At 32.9% G+C, this 20,134-nt stretch overlaps 1 pseudogene; it reads right to left on the minus strand.

Annotated features, from left to right (window-relative positions):
- Positions 1 to 14,087: 14,087 nt before the first annotated feature.
- LOC112475912 lies at positions 14,088 to 14,206 on the minus strand (annotated as a pseudogene).
- Positions 14,207 to 20,134: the final 5,928 nt, after the last annotated feature.

Below are 20,134 nucleotides of genomic sequence, written 5' to 3' on the forward strand. Positions count from 1 at the left end.
GTGTGTGTGTGTGTGTGTGTGTGTGTGTGTGTGTGTGTGTGTGTGTGTGTGATGTAAGGTGGTGCATGCAATAAAATAATAAAGTAGTGTATGGTATAAAAGAATGGTGGAAATTACTCTATTTTATATGAAATAGTAAGAGACATCTTGGATTAAATAATATTTGAACACAGACCTTGAAGAAGTGAAGACTGAGCTCTGAAGATATCCACATAAGGGATTGCAAGAGGCTCAGACAATAATGTAGCACTTTGAGGGTCAGCAGGGGGCCCAGTGTGGCAGAGTGAAGTGAGAGGTTGGGGTGTGTGTGGGGTGAAGGTGCTGTGGTCTCAGGTCAAAGAACTAGAGCATGAGAGCATGACAATACGTGCAACACTTGGTAGTCATACAGTGGACTTGGGCTTTTATATTTATTTTGTAGTATAGGAAGTACATAAACTAGTATCAGCCATTTGTTAGCATTATCAAGTATTAAGTGCTGTACATAATTGTATGTGCTCTCCTTTTATACCACTGGCAGCACAATAGGTGTGTTTACACCTGCATCACCACAAACACGCAAGTAATGCCTTGCACTATGGCGTTGTGATTCCTACGATATCGTTAGGTGGTAGGAGGTTTTTAGCTTCATTGTGATCTTATGAAACCACTGTTGTGTATGCATTCTGCCATTGACTGAAACCTCATTTTGCAGTGCATGCCTGTGTTAAATGACATAATCCATGTAAGACTCTAGATTGGCACACTGGTAAATGTCTGATAAGTTAAAGCTGTTAATAACTGCTGAACTTTGGAGAAAATAACCTTCTCTTTATCTTCTCTTTTTTTTATTTTGTCTTATTTTTCAATTACAGTTGGCATTTAATATTATTTTGTATTAGTTTCGGGTATGCAACATAGACGTTAGACATTAATTTATGAAGTGGTCCCCCCAAGAAGTCTAGTACCCACCTGGCACTATACACAGTTATGATATTATTGACTATACTCTCTATGCCGTACTTTACATCACCATGACTACTTCGTATACACCAATTTGTACTTCTTAATGCCTTCCCCTTTTTCACTTAGACTCCCAAAATCTACCTCCCACCTGGCAATTAGTTTGTTATCTGTATCTATGAGTCCATTTCTGTTTTGTTTGTTTGTTTGTTTTTAGATCCATATGTAAGTGGGATTATATGGTATTTGTCTTTCACTGTTTGACTTATTTCACTCAGCCTAACACCCTCAAGATCCACCTTTGTTGTTGTAATGGTAAGATTTATATATATGTATATATATCATATCTTCTTTATCTAATTATCTATAATGGGTACTTAGCTTGATTCCATACTTTGACTATTATAAATAATGCTGTAATAAACATAGGTGTCCATATATCTATTCAAATTAGGGTTTTGGATTTTCTGAGTTGCAAGGGAAGGCAATGGATTGTGCTGAGCAGAGAAGTGGCATAGTATCTGTTATTCAAAGAATCATTGTTATTGCTATGTTGCTTATCTGCCGAGGAAGGGAAGAGTAGGTATAAATTGATCATTTAAGATGTTACTGTAATACTGCATGACAAATATCGTGAAGTGTGGATGGGCGTTGGCAGTGAAGGTGGTGAGACATGATCTGACTCAGTTGACGGAATTGTGTATTAATTGGATATGGAGTGGGAGATGAAGAGGAGAATCAACAATCAGATTTCGAATTTGATAAATTGATCAGTAGAGTTGCTATTTATTGAGACTTTTGGAGTATCTCTTGAGAAATCAAGCTAAGAGATAAATAAAATAAATATGCCAATAATAGAGTAAATTATGAGTAGATATTATTGTAACTAAAACTCCATTGGTATAATTCAAATTAATAGAATTTGAATCTATTAATAGAAATTCTATTAATTTGAATCTAGAAGTGTACTTGAAGTTTTAAGGTCTGGTTCTTTGCTCTCAGGCAAGAAAGGCAACTAAGGACCAGAAAGCCTAAGTAAGTTGTACAAGGTCAAGCATCAGTTGAGGAACCCTAGAGCCAAGGCAGTGTCTCCTCTGCCAGAACACAGGGTAGGTCACCTTTTCTAATTTAAATTACATTGATATTCTGACATTGTGATTTGTAAAGAGAAATCATATTGCTGATTGACTTCAGCAAAGAGAAAGTTTAAAACATATTCATTAGACCAACTAATTACTGACTTAAAAGTCCTCGATATGTTTCCTATGTATTTGACCCTAAGTTCAATTCTAACAAAAAATCATGCTGAGGTATGAGTTGCTCAGAGAAATACAGAAAACCAGACATATAAACTTATACTCATTTTCATTATTATCACACAAGCATATTATCTCTGATATGCAGAGGCAGTTTTAGCTTCCTGAAGCTTATGTTAGAGAGAGGTTTTTTCAATTGTTGAAAAGAAATACAAAAATTAAACAAAGCAGGAGAGAATATTTACAGCACTGCTTAAATGAGGAAGTTACACCGAATAAGGAATATATTTAATTTCACCATCCACATTAGGCAGGTTTCTTAGATCAAGAATAGTACTGTGGATGTGAATATAAATTAGTAATCGAATCATGGCAGTCATTTTCTTTTTTTCTTTTTTCTTTTTGCTTTACCTTGTGTCTCAGTGCCTATCCATTAAAATGCCTTTATGAAAGCTCTCACATATACTTAGAAAAATGTTTTTCATATGGTTTTTGAAGACTCATGTTGCTAAATGAAAGTTCCCTCAAGTTAAAACTGTGTTAGCAACTTTGAGAACATTTCATCATTATATTGCCCTGGATTTTTGTCATCACCGGTTCTCAAGGAATTAAGAACAACTAGTCAAGTTAAAAAAAAAAAATCATGTAAATGAATCTGTATAAAATGCACTAAATGCGATATTAAAGGAAAGCAAATGGTCTGTGAAAACACAGATAAGGAAATGGCTTTTTATAGTTGAGAATGGCACAATTTTATCAAAAGCTGCAGTCTGTTCTTTTTGTTTCTATTTTTATTATTTTCACATTTTTGTTTTTATTTCTTCTGTATTTGGAAAATACATTTGCCCATTATGCTCAAGACTAGGATGAACTTAGAAGATAAACTATAAATATAAATGCATCAGTTTATTAAAATTAAATTATAATTAAAGATAACTTGCCCAGAGTCACAGAACTAGTGACCTTCATAAGATAGAAGCAAGAATAATTTTTTATTTCTTATAATTCTGTAGATAGTCTGAGCCTCATGTAATTTTCTGGGGTCGTTGGTTTGGTTGCATTGAGTTGGCTGGGACTCATCGCTTCTTCTCCTTGAGATCTCTCTCTCTATGGAGTGTCTCATCTGCAAAGGCCTCTCAATGTGCCTCCAGCAGAATATCCAGGATTTCTTATAACCTGGCAGCTGGAAACCAATATGGGTTCTGTGAAGAGGACAATCCCAATATGCAAATGCACATCCGGTTTCTGTGCCTTTGCTTGCTGATGCGCGTTGACTAAAGCCGATCACATAGCCAAGCCCAGAGGAAGTGTGAGAAGGGAGAACACAAGATGTTCACTGGGGGGCCACCAATGTAACAGCCCAGCACGTTTTTAAATATTGTCGACTTTATATGGTTTGAGCCATGTAGGCCGGAGACATGCTCTAGAATGTCTACATTTACCTTAGGAGATTTGCACCCATGTGGAATTTAAAATGCACCCATGGACAGATTCCCTTCTTTATCTCTGAGAACTGTCAGTGATCCATGGGTAGAGAAGTAGAGGTGCAGCATAAGCAAAGGAGGTGGAGAAATGATGATGGATAAGCTCACGTGCTTCATATAAAAGCATTAGTGAATGATAGTGCTCTGTCTATATTGTCGTGGTTAATCTTCCATGTTCATGTACATCAGTAGCTGGTTTCTGATGACTTCTCCCACCATCAGCCAGCATCTGCATCTCTTTTCAGAGAGCTGTCACAACGCTCTTGGTCTTTAGTCTAGGAAAACTGATGTTCCCTCCCCCTGCCCACCCTCTCCTTCAACCAAAGAATGAGGGGCACAGGGGAATAAATATATTCAGTTAAAGAATGTTGAAATATGACTAACATCTTCTCCAAAGAGTCTCTATAAGACAGCTTCTTTTCCTTTGGTGAGAACATGCCTGACTTTCTTGGTTTCTTACCTTCCTAATCTCACTTTCTATCTTTATGGCCAAATTTTAAGCCCCTAGAAATTCTTCCTCAGAACGAAACCTTTTACAGGAGTTCTTGACTCAAGCTCTGTTTCTGGAGAATGAAATTTAAGACAGCTGTTGAAGGTAGAATATCATTTAGTTCCAGCTTTTCAGTCTGTAAGCTTTAAATACTACATTTATACCAGTGAGAAAATACATTAAGTACTTTTCAATTGATTTAATAATTTCATACTTCTCAAAAAGGTTTGTTGTTTTGTTTTCCTTTTACTTTAGTAATATTTCCTTATTTTTGGCATAACAGTCTCTATGTCACATGGTTTGGAGACTTTATTTAATCTCTCAGTCTCAGAGTCATCTACTATGCTAAAATGAGGTAATGACATATTTGTTGCCAAATCATTTTTAGAAGTAGCAAAAAATTCCTGGAAGAATCTTCAGATTTTGCATGTGTTCAGTAAATGTGGGCTTTTACTATCACAGTTGTTATTATGATTATTTTTTTTTCATTAATATACCTGTCAAAACTCCTTTTCCTTTAGAGTACATGCAATCAAGTGCCTCTCTGCAATGACCTACTCATCCCATCATACATTTTTTACATAGTTACTGGTTTCTCTAAGTTTAAATCATTGCCCCTGACTTTTGGAGTGGAAATTCACTAGGTCTTACTTGTCCTTTCTCTTTTGAGTGACTGTCAACTCCCTCCCGAAAGATATAATTAATGCAGCTCTGTCCACAAAGCAGACTCAGTCAATTGTAAGAATGCTTGATTTATTGTCAGAAGATCCAGGTTGAAAATTTAGGTCTGCCACTTGCTTTTTTTCTTCAATGCCTCTATTTTCTCATCAGCAAAGCATAAAAATATCTACTTTCTCTACCCTCTAGTTATTTCGTGTGATTTGTGTGATTCAAGTCGTGTGTGGAAGTGCTTTGAGAAGTACAAATTACGATGCAGGGGAAGGTATTATTATTATTGTCTGTACACTCCTGCTGTTTTTAAATATTTTTCACTTGCAATTTGCCACCTGGTGTGTGAGAAAAGTGGGACATTTCTTTAGAACAAAAAAGGGAGAGAAAATCTATTTACACTAATTATTGAAAAAAAAAGTTTGCTCTCACACCTGCTCTAGGTATTTCATAATTTTCTTCCTAATTAGAACTTAAAAGAAACTACTTCATTTATCTTCAATTAGCTAACCAAGGAAAGGGAAATGGGAAAACCTCATGTATTAGGGTTCTCCAGAGAAATGAAATAGAAACAATAGAAATAATAGGAAATATATACACACACATACATACACACATGTGTATTATATATATATATGAAGATATTTATTATAAGGATTTAAAAATGAAGGCTAAGAAGTTCTTAGATTTGCAGTAGGCAAGCTGGAGACACAGAGAGGCAGATGGTGTGATTTCAGTCCCTGCCAGAAGACTAAGGAGAACTGGGAGAGTTGATGGTATACATTCCAGTCTGAAAGTACATAGGCTTGAGAGCAAAGGAGAGCCAAGTTTTCAAGTTGACTCTAAAGGCAGGAAAAATCATCTCAGACTTCTGGATTCCAGTTCTGCATGTAAGGAGCTTAGAAGTTGCCACTTTGTTGTAACAACAAGTAAAAAGCTGAACAGATTGAAAATCAGCAGCTCTTCTTGGATCTGTAAGAAAAGGCAGAACACAGGGTAAATTGTTGTCCCCAGGACTGAAGAGACAGACAGGTGAACACAGGAAGTACAGCTTATCTGACCAGTCGCTAAAGGAAAATGCCGTGGGAACCAGTGCCAGAGTAGTAAAACAAACTATAATTGACAAATTGCTGGAGGCTCAATGTGGACAAGTCTGAAGATTAAAAACATTGGGGGACCCACTCATAACAACGCCCACACGATATTGTGAGATTTACCAGATTTACACAGTAAATATCAGAGAAAAATTGCCTTGTGCTTCCAGCATAGGGAAGGGAAAGGAACATTTTGAAATACAGTAGTCACCACTTATTTGTAATTTCCATTACCTGTAGTCAACCACAGTCCAAAAATACTATATGGTAATTTCCATAAAAAATAATTCATAACTTTTAGGTGGCATGCCATTTTGAGTAGTATGATAAAATCTTGTACCATCCTGCTCTGTCTTGCCCCAGACATGAATCATTCCTTTGTCCAGCCTAACCATACTGTTTATGCTATCCATCTGGTAGCCACCTAGGAGCCGTCTCAGTTATCACATAGAGTGCCACGGTATCACAGTGTTTGTGTTGGAGTAACCCTTATTTTACTTAATAATGGCCCCAGAGTGCAAGAGTAGTGATGCCAGCAATTTGGTTATACAACAGAGAAGCCGTAAATTTCTTCCCTTAAGTGAATAGGTACATACGCATAGAAAAACACATCATATATGTGGGGTTCAGTGCTATCCTAGGTTTCATTCATTTATTGGGGGTCTTGGAACATATCCCCCATGAATAAGGAGGCACTACTCTCTTCCAAGGCACTTTATGCTTCTTAATGAGGCGTGCTCTCAGGAGAAACTAATGGGAGCCTCATCTGCTAGGGTATGATTAGGGCTTAACTGACCTGGGGAAGGGAAATACCCAACTCTTGCTGACTCTAGTTTTCCTGCCCCACCTAAATGGGGAGAAAAAAAAAATGACTGAGAAACACTTGTGATGTTCAGAGTATAATATCATTTACATTAGCAGCCCCTCAAATGAAATGCTTAGGTATAGATCTAAGAAAATGTGTACAAGATCTAAATGATAAAACTCTGTTAAACAAAATTAATAAAGAACTAAATAAGTAGAGAGAAATTCCATGTTCACGAATAGTAATGCTCAATATTGTCAAGATATCAGTTCTTCTCACTTGATTATAAATTCAGTGCAGTTTTACCCAAAATCTCAGCAAGTGACTTTGTGGATATCAACAGACTGATTCTAAACTTTAATCGGAGACAAAAGACCTATAATAGCTAACATAATATTGATGTAGAACAATGAAGCTATGAAAAGAGATAAGAAAATCTTAAATTCATATTACTAAGGAAATAAGCCTAACCAAAATGCTACTTACTGCATGGTTTCAATACTATGACATTCTAGAAAAAGATAAACTATGGAGACAGTAAAACAATCAGTGGTTGCAAGGGCTTGTGGGTGGGGCAGGCAGAAGGGTGACTAGATGGAGAAGATGAGATCTTTAGGGCAGTAAAAACGCTCTCCATGATGCCATAATGATGCATGCATATCATTATATATTTGTCCAAACCCACTGAATTTACAACATAAAGAGTGAACTGTAACATAGAGTGAATGTAGGGTCATCAGTTGTAGCAAATGTCCTACTCTGGTGGGAGATATTGATCATATGGGAGGCTATGTATGTGCAAGGGTGGAGTATTTAGGAAACCTCTCTTACTTCCCCTCAATTTCTCTCTAAACCTAAACAATGTTTAAAAAGTTTTTTTAAAGCCTTAATTAAAATTAAAAAAAAAAAAAAAAAAGAGCAAAGCAATGTCCCCGCTCAACAGTCAGGCAGGGGGAATTTCCTTCTACTCGGGGAAAGGTCAGCCTTTTTTTTTTTTTTTTTTCCATTCAGTTTCCAATTGTTTGGATAACAGCCACCCACTTTGGGAAGGGCAATCTACTTTACTCAGCTATCCATTCAAATATTAATATAATCCCCAAACACTCACAGATATACCAAAAAAAAAAAATGTTTAATGTAATATCTGGGAACCCTATGGCCCAGTCAAGTTGAATCATAAAATTGACCATCACAACTGGTGAGGAGAGGAAGAAAAACTAGCCATAGAAATTGACAGTTGTCTACATGGAATGTAAGGTGCTCATATTTTCAAATTAAAAATTTGGATTTATATAGAAAACAATTGAATAATAACTCCAAGATACAAAATTCCCTGGTTCTCCTCTAATTTCCAGCAGTCTGTTACTGGAATACTGTGATAATAGAGCTTATAGGTCGTAGTAGTTGTACTATATATATTTCTCCTTCTACCTATTAAGATGGCTGCTGCGTTTCTACCAATGCTACCTTCTATTGGAAAATTATGTCAATAGTAACAGGATTCTGAAACTGGCACTATTGTATTTTGAATACTTTTAAGCAAATAAAATCATAGAGCAAAATCAAGTAGGACAGTAAGGAGGACAACATTATACCCAAACTAGGTGAGAAGTCATTCTGGTGAGCCTCCAAATATAAATGCTTCATTATAAACATTAACAGCTGCAAGACACGATTGCTTAAAAAAATTATGTGAAAGGAAATCATGTGATGGCCTTGAGAGTCAGGGAAATGAATGTCATCCTCGTATGAACACTGAAAAACTCGGTGAGCAAACCTAACACAGCATCTGGCTGTGGTAGTCATGTTATTAGTAGAAGCTGAGACTTCTAATTCTTAATTAGTGCAGTGCTCAAGTAGTCCATTATGATCAAGTAGTAAAGGTGTCTAGGAGCATGAACCCTGAAGTCTAATAAACCCAGTGGTCTCCCAAGTCAAAGCTGAAGAGTAGAATTCTAATGACATGGGCAGGATAATGAGCAAAAGATTAGAGAAGTTAAATAAAGGGATGAAGACCTCCAGATTTTGAATCCCACTGTTCATCTTGATGAAAAGAAAAGAAAAGAAAAGAAAAAAGAAAAGAAAAGAAAAGAAAATTTAGAATAGTGGAACTAGAAAAGCAATATTAGTCCACTCCAATTTTTTTTGAAGTACATAAAAATTCATTTCACTTAAAACTGAACCACAGAAAAAGATTGTGGCTTTGTCCTTTAAACATTATGAAAACAGATAAGGAAGAGATTAACCTCCTCCAAATGAAGAAAGTATGTTGGAAATTCATACTCACAAGGCAAATAAAAAATATGACTAATATTTAAAAATGAGCTAAGAAGGAAATGACAGATGTTATGAATATAAATCATATTAATGATTTATATTCATAAATATAAATCATTTCATAAATATAAATATATATTAAATATAAATATATATATAAATCAGCAATATAAATCAGAATTATACAAGATCAGAAATGAGGTGATTGATGAAAGAGGTAAAAAGAGAAGTCAATAAACTCAATTAGAATTAGAATGTAGATAAAACAAAATATATATAATAGACCTCCCTGAAGAAGGTAACCAAATAAATGGAGTAGAACAAATACTAAAAATTATAATCCAAGAAAATTTCCTGAAGTTAAATAAAAACTGTTTGAAACTACATAAGTGAGCACTGTGAGTTCCCTGTTAGCCAATAAAGAATTTCCAACACTGAGATACATTCTAGTAAAATAGACTTTAAAGTGAATACAAAGTCTTTTGGAATATCCAGAACAAGGTACAAAAGTTTTGAATTATAAGACAGTATTAGATTAACAAAGAAAAGGGTCATTTATGTTTCAATTAAGGAAATAATGTGAACACAACTGGTATGTAATATCAGATAAAGGAATTTGTGGATTATGAGAGTAGTTATGATTTAAAAGTGGAATTCTTATAGTTTAGAAATAAATAAATAATAAAATATTTACACATAAATTAATATAATTTTGCCATTTGCCTCAAACTTACCTGCAGTGGGAATGAAAAGTAGTATACAGAAAAAACAAGACTTGTCATGGATTGAAAATTATTTAATCTTTGTGGTAGGTCCATGGAAGTTTATTACACTCTATTTTCTTCTCACAAATATTTTGAAATTTTCATATACAATATTTTTTTAAACTGATTGTTTTTTTTGCAACTTTAAAACAAATGGCTTTCCCATATGTTATACTTCGATTTATCCTTCCAAATGTAGTAAATTTAATTTTCCCACATCAACAACTTTTACACATTTAATCATGTTGTTAGTGGTATTTTTTTTTACTTTATTTTCGTTCTCAAAGATTTTAGCCACTACTATCTAAATTAATCTCCTTAACAAATTACTATTTCCTCTAAATTCAAAGTATTCAAAACAAATAAAAATATTTTTAAAATATATCTTATATGTGACCTCATTCTTCCTAGCGAGAAAAAAAAAAACATGTATTATTGTTAATTGATTATATACTTAAAGCGTGAGAAACCAAAAATTATTTCTTTGTCCAGATCTGCATAGTATAATTACAATTATTCAAAATAATTCACCATCTTTGTTCAAAAAATAGGCATCTACTTGTCCCCAGTAATCTGATCCGTATACTCTAATCAGTGATATTCCAAAATGCAAATCTGAATGTGTCACCTTCCTGCTGGAAACCCTTCTATGACTTCCTATTTTCTTGCTATACAGACACAGGTTCTTAACTATCTTCTCTATCCTCTTCAGACCTCTCTAGCCTCCTCATCCTTACCCTTCAGCTTCAAGCTTTAGGTCTAGGTTGATATTTCTTCTATGCAACTTGGGGACCTCTACCTGGACTGCTCCCTTCAAAATTTTATTTAGTTAACTCTTACATATTGATCAGAACATAGTACCAATGTCATTGCCTGGGAAAATTCCTTCTGGAATGTCTTTGGTAGTTCCTTTGATGTATGCACTCATCTCACTCTGTGAGTTTGGTTTAGAGCAATGAACACAGGTTGTTATTCTATATGTATTTGCCTATTACTATTTATAAACATCTGTCACTTGCCTTCGGTGATATACTCCATGAAAACAGTATCCATGACAGTTTTATACTTTAATTGCATACCATTTTCTAGGACAATGTTCAAATTAGGCTCTTGCAGATTTGTTGATTGAAGAATTTCTGAGTATTTCAATTGTTTGTATTTAGTACTTCCATCAAATAATGAATTTTCCTTTAAGAAAAAAAAAATACTGCTTTCAGGTATTCCATCTCACTCTTCAATAGCCCCCCTACATTTCTCTTAGGAAATAGTGGCAAGGTAAGCAGAACTTATCAAATGACTGAGTTCACAAGAAAACCTCTGTGGTCTCATATGTCACGCTTAAAAAATTCTGTCATTTAAACTAAATGAATCCCAGGATACTCTAGAAATATAGTCTCAAAGACAGTTCAAAATTGCAACCTGTAGAGTCTACAACCGTTTTGTTGTTGTTGTTGTTGTTGTTGTTGTTGTTGTTTTTAAAGAATAATGTAAAAACACACATGGATGCCAACAAGAATAGCCTAACAATATTAAATGAATAGGACAAAGGCTGGTGTTAAAGAATGCGTATTGCCAATGCAGCCTTCAGGGCCACCAGTAAAATGCTTAAAGTGCTTAGAGTCTAAGCTAAGACAGGAGAGATTTATCCAATGCTATTGGTATAAAAATTCTCAACAGCCCTAATTGGCCTTAGGTTGAAAAAGCATTTGATGAATCTAGTGGTCATGGTGTGGTAATAGGTAAGTGTTAAAAACATTTTTGCTCTACGTAGAGAAAAAAACTAATTCAAATCAAAATACTAGGAGAAGTATACATGTTTCTATGTCTTACTTTTATTAAGCCAAGACATTTTAATTGCATGCTTGATAATATTTTCTACCAAATTGTTAATATGCTATTAAAATTTAGTTTTATGAATTTATATTTATTTATTTAATACTTAGAAGGTTGCTCAAATAGTTTAATTTGGCCAAGACATAGTTGATCATAAAGAGAAATATATAAATATATATAATTAAAAATTGATTAAAATAAAGTACTAAAATATTTTACTTTTAAAAATGTCCATTCTTTAATACTCAAATTATCAAATTATTAGAAATAAACAGGAGAGTTTAAACAAATATGCTCTTTACTTCCTCTGAATATAAAAAATACTGGCCATTCTGATTTTATTCATCACATATTATTTCTCTAATTAAAAAGTTAATAAATCTGAAATTAGATAGTTGCCACCATAAAACTGATTTATTTATTCTAAATACCTGTATAGTACTTAATAATAGAGGATTACTTTTGAAATGGGCAAAGTGCATGAGGTCAACAAGCTTTGAGAAGGATCAGAAGTTAAATCAACTCAAAATATTCTGGGTAACTTAGAGTAATACTTAAGAAACCTTTGCGCTTTTACAGTTGAAAGAATTTACTTACAAGGTAAGATTCAAAAAACAGTCGTTATAATTATAGTTACTTAGGAAACTACTTCCCTGACTTAGAACTGAAATACTTTATTCAGAATTGTTGATGTACTTCCAAAATATAATTCAAATTAACGCCCTTTCCTTGGTTTGAGAATCTTTTGTAGAAATTTAAAGAAATGTCTACCTGTACCGAAAGAAGTTAAAAGTACAGTGTAACTTTTCATTTTATTTAATAGTTGTGTCATGTAAAAGTAGACTCAAATACATTTCTCCTTGAAAGCAAAGTGTGCAGAGACATTTCCCAGTGTCACGCCACTACATTTTGTAATATTTTATTTTATATAGCCTATTGCATCACACTAGATCTTGTATCTTAGAATATTATCTTTTGCAGGTGTATAATTATTCACATTGAATTCATCCAATGATATCTGCCTCTCACAAATAGATGATACTATTTATCTGAAGGTATAATTATATAAGTTTGAGAATTTGTATCATTTTCAATAATAATGATTAACTTTTTCATTTCACATTAACTTACAAGTATTCATTTATTTTCTTGATTGGTTCATTTTAAGCTGTGTTATGATTATAATTAGCCGTATATTAAAGTGTGCTATGTTTTGGCAAATAAGATCGATATTGACAGACTTAGCATAAACAAATCACTAAAAATTTAATGAAACTTTTGCAAAATACATTATTGATTTTTAATTTTGGGAGCCATTATTAATTGGCTATGATAAACTTTCTTGCTTTGTAAAGCAATTTTCCTATTTTTACCTTAAAACGGCATGTGGTAAACCTCACCAGTTAATCAAAAGCAGTAAAAAAAAATAATGTATGAAATAGCTTAGAGACTGTCTATAAGAAAATTATAAAAATAACCCTAAATTTAAACCCTAAATTTGATTTATTGTCCTAAACAATGTTTAAATACAAATAGTGTTAAAATCCATTATGACAAATATTTATTACCATAATTTCCTATAGAGAAATAAAACATCTAATACATCTATTTACTTTGAGAAATAAATGACTAGTTTTTCCACAACATTTTTTAACAAGTGAGAATTTATCTTTTATTATTTATCATTCATTCAAAATATTTTTAGATATTCTGGGCTCTGTTTTTGTTATTGGTCCCTCCAGACCCACACACCACATTTTTTTAAAGTGAGTTTTATTAAGGTATAATTTACATACATTCAAATTCTTCCTTTTAGTGGTACAGTTCTGTGATTTTTAACAAACACATGCATCGAGAATTGATGCATTGTTTTCTTGGGCGGAGGAGTGGTGACAGCTCATTTGCTGCACAAGACTTGTCTCTTTATAATATGTCCTTCGTAAATACAAACTGCTTGAATAATCCTGGCTTCGGGTCTCCTATCCATTTCCCGCAAACTAATACTGTGCACCCAAATATGGTTCTTGGTATTGTTAAGAGAGTTCTCTTTTATGTGTTTATTTATTTGTTATATATTATTACTCATTTATTCATTTATTTTAAATTTTAGACAGAACAGAAACTCTCAGTATTTTTCCTTAAACCTTTAAGTAAAATTGGCTCTAAAGATGCCAACTTCTGTCCTCTTGACCTATACTAGTCATCCCAATCATTGAAAATCCCAGATTAAAAACCATGAGAAGATACTGGGATTTGTGAATCTAAGATGCAATAAAATATTGTGATAACATCCTCTTGCCTTGTGAGGACAGAGGATGTCTTTTGTATATAAACTCAGTGGAGAAATGCAGAGTGGCCTCCATCATTAAAAGATGTGCAGATTTTTTTTTTTTTTTAGGTGATGCAGCCCTTGGTTGACCTCACAGATTGCAGGGAACTTGTCAGCTTGCAATCCCTAATTTTTTATTTTTTATGCCTATAGCACCTGGTCTTCCTAGGTGGTCTCCCATCCAAGTACTAACCAGGCCTGAACCTGCATAGCTTCCGAGATCAGATGGGATCAGGCTTTTTCAGGGTGGCATGGCCATAGACATGTAGATGTTTTTGACTGGAAGTGTGTGTTCTTGAAATATACTTATTATAACAATGATTTTCTAATAAATAATGTGAATTACAATGGGTATTGTTAAAAAGAGATTTTTGTCCTTATATGAGTATTTCATAATTACAACAAATACACAAAAGATCATTATTCAAGATCGTAAAAAAAGCTATGGTTCCATCTCATCTCTTAAAATTATACTTATATAATCATTTTAAAGGCAATTACAGAATACTTTTTGTATTAAAAAACATTAAAATCATTTAAAAACATTTAAATATCAAATGACTGAAAAAATATTTTAAAATTTGGATATAAAAATTTACAGAGTTTTGCTATTTTCTAAAACATCTTATTTTTTAAAACTAAGCTTTACGATAACATTGATTCTAATTCTTAAAATAACATTTCATTTGTTGTTAGATTCTATTTTTATCATAATCCTATAGATAAACTATAATATTTTTTGTAGTTTAGATTATAATTTAGGGATATAAGAAAATGAAAGCAATGAGCAACTCAGCATAAAAATACTATAAATATAAGTAGATTATGACAATAAAAACATTAAGCATGTTACATGATTAGAGTGTTATATTTTATTGTTTTTTTCCTTGCCCTAATATGAAGTAACTCATCAAGAATTTTCTATTTTAAGGTTGATTTTCAATTAATTTATAATATAGGAGATGCTATGCTTGTTTCCTCAAAATGGTTATGCCACTCAATTGCAGGTTTTTTTTTTTGTTTTTTTTTTCTGAAAAACTTATCTTAAAAGGGATTTATCTTTTCTAAAGTAACTCTTACGGGGCTTTGTCTCGTTCTAAGTGGTACCTTTGTTAATCCGGTGTCCTTTATAGATTTCCCTCTATTTCTGGATGGGGATGGGGATGTCAAAAATTCAACAATTAATTACTTTCTGTCTGTCTGTCTGTCTGTCTCTCTCTCTCTCTCACACACACACACACACACAAGCTAGCTAGTATGATTTAAATTATGTGTCAAAACCCCTATTCCTCAAATCAGAAATGAAGTTCAAAAGATAAAAAGGCAGGTAAATTACGAACAAATTTATTGTTGAATTTTCTTTTATCCACTCATTGGAAAAGAAAGGAGAAAGAAAGGCATCTGCATATGAAAGAGTGGAACAAATGAAGTTTGTGTTGATAAATTCAACAACAAAATAAGACAGTATGTGAAGAACAAAGTTTTGGTACCTTTTAGCTTCAATTAGGAATAAAGCTTTTAAATGAAAATAGTTAAAGATTTGGACTCATATCTTTGTGTTATAGTTACATTTAGTGTTACTTAAGAATCATATCTAAATAAAAGTTCTTATGCATGATCTCTACACTCTAAGAATGATTTTGCTCCCAGGCTAATTTACTCAAATCTAACTAGTTTATTTTATCTGCTGGAATGCAGAATTGATACCAGAAGATGAAAAACACTTAATTTTAGTAACCATTTAAGAAATACTGGATAAATTAGAAAAAATATTTTGGAAATTAACTTTTTTAAACAAAAAACAATCTTTTCTATTTTGCAAAGGATTATTGATATTATTTCTAATTAAACTGTCTCTGTAAGGTAAAGAAACCAGTCCTCAAAAAGTAATAAAGACATGCCTTCTTCATTCCTGCCAGGGTTTAAATGTCATCGCCTCCACTCAATATCTGTATAACCACCTGTCTATCTATTAATATTTTGAAATCTGTATGAAAAAATAATTATTACATTGTTGAATAATTGATCAATACATGTCAATTAGTACTTTTCAATAAATGATGATTTCTCTCCTCAGTGCTAAGTATTGCACACATAAGCCTTTTTAAATAGTACAGATAAATTAACCAATATCAATGTTTCACATTTAGGTAATTTGGTATATTTCACACAAAGCTTATATGAAAACAATAATTTTCAAAGATCAGAGTTATAAAAAATATGCATTTAAATGTATTTCATGGGATGTTATATGTTTGCACAGCAATGTATTTAGCTGAGAAAACATTAGTTGTTGTTTTCTACTTTATATCTTTTGGCCTTCAGAATCACTTTACACTTTTTACTCAGTATTAGCTTCCTCTCCTGGGGCAACTGCTGATCAATCTCCACATAATTGTCCATTTGCTGCTGAGAGGTCAAAAGATGGGAATGGAGAGATGTCAGCTGGTTTAGCAAAATGTGGCCCATGGTGATCTCTACATGAACAGATGTGGAGAAAGACAAAAGCAGGATTGAAGTTGCTTAAAAAGTGCATGAACAAAAATGTTAAATCTTCCGTGGGAAAAAATACTCTATCTTCAACATAACAAAGGAAATAAAAAAGCAGGATGAAGACAGTTCTAGATTTAAAGAAATGTAAGAGCTATAATAGATGCAAATGTGAACATTGATTCTGATTGGAAGGAGCTACGAAAAGTCACTTTTGAGATAATGGGAGAAATTTAAACAATATATGATATGTGGTAGTTAATTCAAACATTATTAAGTATAGTACAGGCATTGTGGTGATGCAGAGAAAGCTACATATTTTTTCAAGATGCTTATAGAAATGTATGGGATAAAGTGACATAAAGTTAAGGATTTTCTTCAAAATGCCTCAAAACAAATGAGTGACTGGATGAAGCAATGTTATAAGATCTTCATAATGATTGACTCTAAGTAAAGACTCTACAGAAGTTATTACTTTTATATTTTTAAATTTTTTTTCTAATAAAATTTAGTTTGGAATCATTTTTAAAAGAAGTAATCTTACCCTCTTTTTATAGCATAAGACTGGAATATATACTAAAAAGCTCTGTAGAATCAAAAGAGGAAACCAACTTTGTGTACATCAATGAGCTGGCAAGAAAGCAAGAAATCCTGAGACCAAAAACTAGGAAAGTAAGAAAATGGTATTTTATTGGAACCAGCTTCTTGCCCTGAGGGTATTACAAAATGAAACCTAAGGAAACTGAGCTCCGTTTTTTTTTTTTTAAATCTATTTGTGGGACTGGTTCAAGGTGGTAAGCCTTCTAGTGGAACTTCTAGACACATTGGGACTTCAATTGGCTATCACTTCAGTGTAAGAGTGTGCTAACTCTAAGGACACTTTCTCTCACCCCATGCTAGATCAAGAAAAGTTATCTGCCTCAAAATGAAGAGCTAGATAAAAAAAAAAAAAAATCCACAAGAATTAATAATAATAAACTAGCTTTAATACTATTTCATTCTGAATTCAGTTGATCTGGCTTGTTAAAAATGCATCTAAAGTAAATAGAAAATAATTCTGAAGGGACTCTGCATGCTCAAAATATGGACAAAGTTCCGAAGAAAATCATTTTACAGTTAAAAATCACAAAACACAGAAGGAAATAAGACAAGTGAGAGACAGTAGAGACAATTTAACATTGAATCAAACTCTGATGGAAGCCTGAAGTTGAATTTTAAAAAACTGAATATAAATTGAGTATTCTTACAATTTATTTAAAAAAAAGGGTAATTAAATCACAAATAAATTGCAATTAAATATTACAGGAAACTCTAAGCTAATATTGCTTGTCCCAATACCATACCTCCTAATATTCAGTCCTTGTGTAGTCATGTGAAACATTAACTCTGGGCTTGGCAATTTTTCCTGCTTCGGTCGATGGGAAATTTGCAAGTATAGGCAGGCAGATATATGATAAACACTTGCACACTGAGGCATGTTCTCTATGAACGTTACCATTTAGAAATCAACCTCTAAGCTGTAAAAAGGCTTAGGAAATACATCTGAGTTATGAAAGAAAACATAGAGAAATCATCATGTATGGATGTTCCAGCATCAACCAAGCATCTAGCTGAGTGTAAAAATGTAGATGATCTCTACTACCACATGACACAGCCCCATCAACCCACAGAACCACAAAAATTAATAAATCAACCTTCTTTTAAACCAGAGATTTGCAAACTATTCTATGAAGGTCAGATAGTAAATATTTTAGGCTTTGTGTGTCATATGATCTCTGTCCCCATTGCTTATTTCTGCCCTATAATGCACAAACAGCCAAGGACAATATGTAAATTAATGAACATGGCTGTGTTTTAATAAAACTTATTATGGAAACAGGAAATTGAATTTCACATAATTTTCACATATAAAAAAATATTCTGTTTAACCACTTAACAATATAAATATCTCTTGTCTCACAGATGTACCAAAACAGGTGCTGCACCAGATCTGACCTTCAGTCTAGTTTCTGACCCCTTTTACAAGTGACTAAATTTTGCATAAGTTTGTTACATGTCAGTGGATAACCAAAATAAAAATTGATCCTGGGTGTTGGGTACTGCTATAAAAAACTTTGATTGTTAGATCTCAGGCCTTAGTTCTTTATTCTAATGTCACTTTCATGTGGGCCATCTTTTTCATTTTCATCATTCAGTTCATGGGTTGCCTTCTTTTCTAAGATACAAATCAAATTTGATCAAATATTAATTGGCAAGCAATAGGGACAAATCAAATACGTTTTGTCACATCATATTTGCAAGTTACATTGCCATGTTCAGGTGGAACATTTTATGTAAAAAGGAGGCTGATATTTTTAAAGCAAGTCATAATTTCGCAAATCACTAGAACAACCAGTAGTTGAAAGTTTCGTGAAAACTATCTGAAATCACATATTACTCACGTTGATTCAATTTCAGGCTTAGTCTTTGAGTTATAGACTAAAGCTCAGATAGGTACTATGCCACTCTCTTGGTAGTAGCTATCAGAATATAGCCTCCACACTCTGACCTTAAGAGTTGAACAGGTTATTTCTGTAGAAATGACCAAGTTTCAGTATATAATTGAAAAGTAATTAAGTATTTCTGTGTTAGAACTATATAGCTCTTATTTTAATATCTAATATGAAATTTTTCTTTTCATTTTTATATACTGATTTTGATTTGTTTGTTGATAGTTATTTGGCATTGGTTTGTTGAGACAGACTTTTTAATTATTTTGTCATTCAGATCTTAAGTACCAGAGTTATTTTTCTTCTTGGTGTCTTACCTATAGTGGGATCTACATACCTATGAACCCCATACTCAGGAGTATTTATTTAAAGTTATTTTTATATGCTAATACAATGGATACAGCTCAAAGATTTATCTCCAGGGATTTCCTCATAGGTGTTTATTGAGATTAAATGTGGCTTCTTAGTACAAACTGTAAAGAAGATGAATTCAGTTCAAGGGGAGACTTTTCATCTATTAAGGTGTTTCTTTAATCAATTGTAGTGTGAAAGATTGATAGCAAGTATAAAAAATAGGCCAAGCTTATTGATAATGCTATTTTTAAGTTTGCTGTTAAATGCAAGTTTAAGATTATGTCAATAAAACATGCATTTATTGTTTCTATGTATTTTTTAAAGTAGACATTTCATGGGAATAGCATAATTAATTCTATTTGTTTCTACCGATGAGTGGTTATGTTCCTACGCACATGGTAAGTGAAATAACTATGTATTATGTGACTATCAAATTGGAGTAAGATTCTTGATGAGAGGTCAGATTTAAAATGTAATGTAGCTGCTCTATAGAGTTTAGGCAGAAATCAGTGATTTAGAGTTATAAATAGGTTTGCTTTGACCATAACTAAATTTAAGAAGAAGAGGAAAAGAGAAGTCAATCCCTCAGAATATAACAAAACCGCATACCAATTGAATAATAGAATGTATACTTAAAGTCCATTAAATCTGTCTCTATTGCCTAATGCCCTTCAGTCTCTTTAGGTAGAATTAAATTCTTCCACTAGCTTGAATGTTAGAAGAAACATCCCTGAGGAATTTTATGTTGGCTAATGGAGAAGTTAACTTCATGATAACCACTCTTGGGTTATGATACAAGGAGAAGAGACAATACAATTACTGGCAATTACTCTTACCTAATTCCACATAGCCATAATC

This window comes from Pteropus alecto, unplaced genomic scaffold, assembly GCF_000325575.1.
Source record: "Pteropus alecto unplaced genomic scaffold, ASM32557v1 scaffold152, whole genome shotgun sequence".
In the NCBI taxonomy this organism is placed as follows: domain Eukaryota; kingdom Metazoa; phylum Chordata; class Mammalia; order Chiroptera; family Pteropodidae; genus Pteropus; species Pteropus alecto.